This window comes from Phoca vitulina, unplaced genomic scaffold (genome assembly GCF_004348235.1).
Source record: "Phoca vitulina isolate PV1807 unplaced genomic scaffold, GSC_HSeal_1.0 scaffold24, whole genome shotgun sequence".
Classification (NCBI taxonomy): domain Eukaryota; kingdom Metazoa; phylum Chordata; class Mammalia; order Carnivora; family Phocidae; genus Phoca; species Phoca vitulina.
This window is the reverse complement of record NW_022589727.1, coordinates 3,342,481-3,349,217: the sequence shown is the minus strand read 5'-3', so window position 1 is coordinate 3,349,217 and position 6,737 is coordinate 3,342,481. Positions and strand designations below refer to the sequence as shown.

General features: G+C 35.9%; 1 non-coding gene across 1 annotated transcript; it reads right to left on the bottom strand.

The window, feature by feature from the left end:
* Positions 1-1,370: 1,370 nt before the first annotated feature.
* On the bottom strand, positions 1,371-1,477 carry LOC116642872. The gene has a single exon (XR_004301404.1). It is a non-coding gene; the product is annotated as a U6 spliceosomal RNA (small nuclear RNA).
* Positions 1,478-6,737: the final 5,260 nt, after the last annotated feature.

Here is a 6,737-nt window from a genome sequence, read left to right as displayed (position 1 = left end):
AGGTTTAGTATGCTTAAATTAAATAATATATTCTACACAAATCTTATCTTCTTGATTTAGAAGTTTAAGTCCTTAAGAGAGGGACATTTTGGCAATGGGACAGAATTTTGTTACCATTGCAGGGATTTCCTTAAAGAATTGTTATTTCTTCAACCACTCTTGGATAAAGTAGTTAAGAAAAAATTTAAAAATAAGTTCCAGAATATTTCCTAGCAGTTAATGTTAATTAGATCTTGCTCCTTCAGTAGATCGACAGTAGAATATTTTACAGGGAACTCTATATTGCTGAGCACACTGAGAGTAACTGCTGGAGGCCACACTTCATCAGAGCTCATGAGGCTGGTTAAGTACAAAATAGAAGAGATAGAGAGATGTATGAAGCTTCCATGTGACTCTAAAAACTGTGTATGTTCTACCTATAATCCCTTTCTTTAGATTCCTATATCTGTTGCCATGCCTCTCATCATAAATAAAATCCCATAGATATTACATATATGATATATTTTTTCTTTTATTCATTGATTAAGTTTGAAAACTGATCTTGATGTTCACCTTAACTTGAAGTATAAGAACAAATATGGTTGGAAAAGGGAAGGATGCCAAGGGTGAGCCCATTGTGCTATTGGTTCTGGGCCAAATGCTTCAGGTTCATCTTAAGCCTTTTTCCCCTCCAGTGGCAATAAAACTGTTACCAGAGTGGTCTCCTTGGACATAGAGGAAATGAACCTATAACATTTCCTGAAATTAATCCATTCCCAAATTTTGTTGTATTTACTTTACCTAAATTACCAGCATTAACGATTAATCTGTTCTCAAATTCCATTTGGAATCATGTCATCAAGTTTTCTGGACTAATTTTAATTTTATTTTATGTATTTGTTTTTGAAAATATTGCAAACACTGTATATAATGAACTATTAATGTAGAAATTACTTGAGTCCTCCTTGGATTCAATCCTCTATCTCTCTGCTTGGAACGTATCTACCCCTGATCTTTGCATGGCTTTCTCCTTGTCAATCAGGTCCCTACTAAATACTATGCCTTCAGAAATGTTCCCCTGATTATGCCATCTAATGCTGTCCTCCTCATCCCTTTCTTCTACATTAGGTTCTTGTTTTCTTTTTTTTTTTTAAGTTTTTATTTAAATTCCAGTCAGTTAACATACAGTGTAATATTAGTTTCAGGTATACAATACACTAATTCAACACTTCCATACGACACCTGGTGCTCATCAGGACAAATGAACTCCTTAATCCCCATCACCTATTTAACCCATCCCCCCACTCACCTCCCTTCTGGTAACCATCAGTTTGTTCTCTCTATAGTTAGGAGTCTGATTCTTAGTTTGCCTCTCTCTCTTTTTTTTCCCCAAAAATATGGAATGCTTCATGAATTTGCATGTCATCCTTGCACAGGGGCCATGCTAATCTTCTCTGTATCATTCCAATTTTAGCGTATGTGCTGCCAAAATGAGCACAGTTCTTGTTTTCTTAATAGTGCTTACTACTACTTCATCTTGTTTCTTTGATTATGTATCAATCATGGTATTAGACTGGAACTGAGTTCCTAAGACAAAAAACAAGATATCCTAAAATGGGGTGCAAGACTATATACAGCACTTGTAATAGGAGGTTAGAAAAAATTAGTTTGTACCCTGGGAGATTATTTCAGCTCCAGTGTATAAAATAAGATTGAGAGGCCTAGAAAAGGGCTGTGTGATAAAAAGTTTGAATGTGGAGGAGGCTGATGTGTTCTGGGTCTCACCCCTTTTATTAGGTAGGGACAGTCATGTTTTTCTTATCCTCTGGCAGAGGACCCCACAGAATTCTCTTTGAGAGTTATTATGTGTCCCCTGCAGTGTGTGGGACATTGGATTTATGTCTGAGAGAATCTCAAGTGTGAAAGATAGGCTGGTTATCTATTCTCACAGTGAAGTGAAAGGAAGGAAAGGTGGTTGGCAGCCTTGGGCAATCTGTGCTCCTAGACTTTGCAGAGGAAAAGGATGCATGATAAGTACTTCCTTTAGGCCACTTGGTGTTCCCTTAAATCCCACCCAAAAGTTCTATGAGAAAAGGCAAAAGAACTTAGCAGCAAGAACCAAAAGGCCCTTGTGAATGGCCACAGGCTAAGGAAGATGCTTTGAACAACCAGATGTAAGAGAATTTATCAACCACATAAAGGGAAAAACAGGTCTCCCAAGAGTCCACTTGAGCAAGAGTCAATTTTACCAACCTGCCCAGCCAAGATAGAATGAACTATGTCACATGATTAGTCAGACAAGGACTCCACTCACCATTCTGCTTCTCCCTTCCTAGCTCTGATCCTGGAAGGATCAGCATAAGTCAAAGTTAACAAACTGGAAGAATAAGCTATTTACAAGCCAGGGTCATGCAGACACCAGCAGTAGTACAGATGCTACTCTTCCTCCACTGTGAAGGACTTGGCCTGCAGCCTGCTGGGTTAGTAAAGAGGGGTAACCATAATATTGAATAAAATGTATCTTTTGATTCTTACTGTATTTGGACTTACTAATTATCATAAGGTTTGAAAATATACATATATATATATATAGTCATGTCATGTTCAAACAGGTATAATTTTAGTTCTTCCTTTCTGATTTGCATGCCTTTTTTTTCTCACCTAGTTCTTCTGGCTAGGACATCCAGTACTGTATTGAATAAAAGTGGCAAGACTGGCATCCTTGTCTTGTTCCTGAACTTAGAGGAAAGGCTTATAACTTTGCACCACTGAGTCTGATGTTAGCTGTGGGCTTGTCATAAATGGTTTTTATTACATTGAAGTACAATCCTCCTATACGTTGTTGAGAGTTTTTATCATGAAAAGAAGTTGATTTTTTCCACTGCATTTCCAATATCTATTGAAATGATTTTATAATTTTTATTCTTCATTCTACTAATGTGGTATATCACATCTATTGATTTGTGTATATTGAATCAGCCTTGCATCCCAGGGATAAATCCCACTTGATCATAGTGTATGATCTTTTTAATATACTCTTGAATTTAGTCTGCTAGTATCTATGTTCATTAAGGATATTGGCCTACAATTTTATTTTCTTGTAGTGTCCTTGTCTGACTTCTGAATATATATTGGAAAGAAACAAAAATTAGTGTCCTGAAGAGATATTTGTACTCTCATGTCTATTGCAGCATTATTCATGATGTCTGAGATACAGAAATATTCTAAATGGCCTCCCATGATTAAATGGATTAAAAAATGTGAGATACACACACACACACACACACACACACACACACACACACACACACACACACAGAGGAATGTTATTCAGCCATAAAAAAGAAGAAAATCCTGCCCTTTGCAACAACATGGATGAAACTGGAGGGCATTATGATAAGTTAAGTAAGCCAGACAGAGAGAGGCAAACACAGCATGGCATTACTTATATGTAGAATATTTTATAAAAATTTATAATAATAAAGCTGATTTCATAGAACCAGAGAACAGAATGGTGCTTCCCACCAGCTTGGGGGGTAGGGGGAATGGGGAGATATAGGTCAAAGGGTATAGTTTCAGTTATAAGATGAATATAGCATGATGGCTAGGGATACAGTATTGTATATGTGAAATTTGCTGTGAGTAGACCTTAAGTAGTCTCACCACACACACACAAAAGAGTTAATTATGTAAAATGATGATGTGTTAATTATCTTTATCTTGGTAATCATTCTACAATGCATATGCATATCAAAATATCATGTTGTACACTATAAATACGTACAATTACATTTGTCAATTATTCCTCAATAAAGTTGGGAAAAAAAACCTAAAAAATTATCTATAAGGGGGATTTTATTATGTAGAAACCACCCCCAAATCATGGAAATTTACTTACATTTCATTCAAGAGTAAAAGACTATATTTAAAGGGACACAAAGAAATACAAATAGTTAATATGCTTTCCAGTTACATTCTATGAGAATAGGACTTGTTCAACATATAGGTTGTACTTACTTTCTGCTCAGCCATATCACCAAGGAACAGGGATCTCATCTATTATTGTTCACTAAAGTATTCTTAGCACAAGATCATGTCAGGTATTAAGGAGAACTTAATAAATATTAGTGAATGAATGAATAAATGAAAGAACAAATTCAAAAAAGAGAATACAACTGGTAGACTGGGGTAAATTATGACTCTGCCGTTATGTTACTGTGATAATTACTAAGTCTCAGTTAATTTCTTAATAGAAATTAAATAAAAGCACCTACCCCTGAGGTGATCATAGGGATGAAATAAAACAAAATAATGTGTATAAAATGTTTAGTACAATTTCTGACCCATAATTATTATGATGATTATAATACTTTATTTTAGGAAATAAGATATCTATGTGTGTAATATTATGTTAAAACATAAAAGCAGTAAATCTCTTAGTGATTAAAAAGTGATGCCAGATTCAAGTTCTGAACATTTCAAAGTAGATAGAATTTGTAGAGTTAAGCAGAGAACAGAGGTGTTAGGAAGGAGACAAGAGAAACACCCCAGGTGTCTAGGAATGCTGTGTATGTAACCATCAGAGTTCATACTTTTAGCATCTCACACCTAATTAACTCATCAGTCTCCTAAGTGATCTTGATGTCAGCCCCTACCATTTTATTTTCTTCCAAATATTTCTTCAATAATGGTATTCCCATAACAACAACAACAACAAAATTAACCACAAAAAAAGCAAACAAAACAAACAAAAGCCAATCAAAAATGCCCCACAGAAACTCTCTCTGAACAGAATGAAGTCAAAAGCCCTTATGTTGGTGTTCTAGATCCATTGTAACAGGAAGAACGTCCAACTTCAAGTCTTACTATTCTTCACCAAGAACGTTCTGAGTCGTATTTATCTCTTTACTGCCCCTTGAATATATGACAAACACTGATCACTTGAAGTGTCTGTTCATTTTGTATTCTCTCCAGGGAAAGTGCTTCTCCACTCTCAGCCTGTTCAAATTGCCTCCTTCTTCAGAGTTCAGCTCAAGTCATCCCTCCAGGGTTCACACTCTCCTCCCTCTGAAAAGCCATTCCTCTAATTGGTTATAAAGCTCTTTTGTCCATTTATCACATGTATTGGGACACCCTGTTCATTGTGCTCTCATATAATCATTTCATTCTTGTAGTTTAGTTATGTAGAGCCTATTATTAATTTTTTACATACTTATTTTATATCTATTACTAAGAAGAATATAAATGCTTTGATGATAGACATAATATCTTTTACTTCTGTGCATCCTACCCAGTAACTAATACAATATTGTACACATGATCTGTTTTATAGAATTCTGCTGTGATGTGGATGTTGTGCATCCTGGTGGCTTAGAGTAGTGCCAGTGTTAAAGCTGTCACTATGTCTTATCAAGGAGACCGATACAGCCCTCCCCTTGAAGTTTGGCTCACCTTGAGGAAAACCAGAGATGTATGTTCCACAATCACCCCAGCCACAGTGAGCAGCAGCATCTTAAACCATTGACTTATCCTCAGTCAGTATTGAGAATATTTCTGGCTAGCTGAAAAAGAGTTGAGTACTATTTGAAATTTTCTTTATAATTTAATTGGCTTGCAAGAAAAGATGGGAGTTGGGTGAAAAAAATTTGTATTGGTCACATAACCCCAAATAGGCTCTAAGACAGACAAGGGAGGATAAGGAGGGGCTCAGGTCATTTGTATTACTTAGAATGAATTCTTTAAATATCTCTGATAGAACCAGTTGAAATAAATTTGGAAATAAAGTATAATATTACCACAGAGTCGTATTGTTGGTGACAAGAGAGCTAAAAAAATAAAGAAAAAATAACTGGCTGGTAATATTTTAAAGGGTAACCAATGCTCACCAGCAGCTGCAGTAAGACATTAAGTAATAGAGCACAGTAATGTTAACTGCTCTCCTGGTAAGAGTGGTAAATGAAATAAACCCCAGCATCCAGGGTATCATTAATCTATAGTGAATAATGGCAGTGGTAGTGTAAGGAGATTAAAAAGGGCATTGTAAACATTTGTGGCTGTATAATATACAAATTAAAAATGTGAGAACGCTTGCAGCTGCATAATCTACAAATTAAAAAGTGTAATAGCATGGCATTAATTACTGGCTGATCAATTTCCCCATAATTGCTGGCATGTAGATGAACAATTATAGGTCCGAAATGTTATTTGAGAAAGAGACATTGACCTTGGAACTGTAAGGAATGATACTCTGTTATAAGGTAATACAGGATCCTATCAAACTCAGTTCCAATATTTGTAGCAGCCGCCAGCTCAGCGCAGGGCTATAATCACCACACTATTTCTTTCGATTATGGTGCCAGAGGGGTTACACATTGTTTTCTCTTTTTGAACAGAAACACCCAGTGACCTTCAGCCTTCTGAAAATGGGACCATCAGGCCTCATTTCCAAGTTCAAACAGTTTTAATAAAAATGAAATAGCAGGAGATAATGTACTTTACCCTTCTAGGCCAAAAGAACAGTTTAGAAAGTTGGAAAGACAAACTTCGTTCAGATGCAAACATTCCAACTGGGATTGTGGCTGTAGACCTAAATGTTTCCAGACCAACCATTTTCAAGTTTACCACTGACAGTTAAGTAATCAGGGACTCAAATATTTGGTTGATATTAGAAATCAGAACACTTACCTCTATCCATTTGCCCTCCTTAATAACAGATGATACAACAAAGCCACGCTCTTATTGACGATTTACTGTTATGG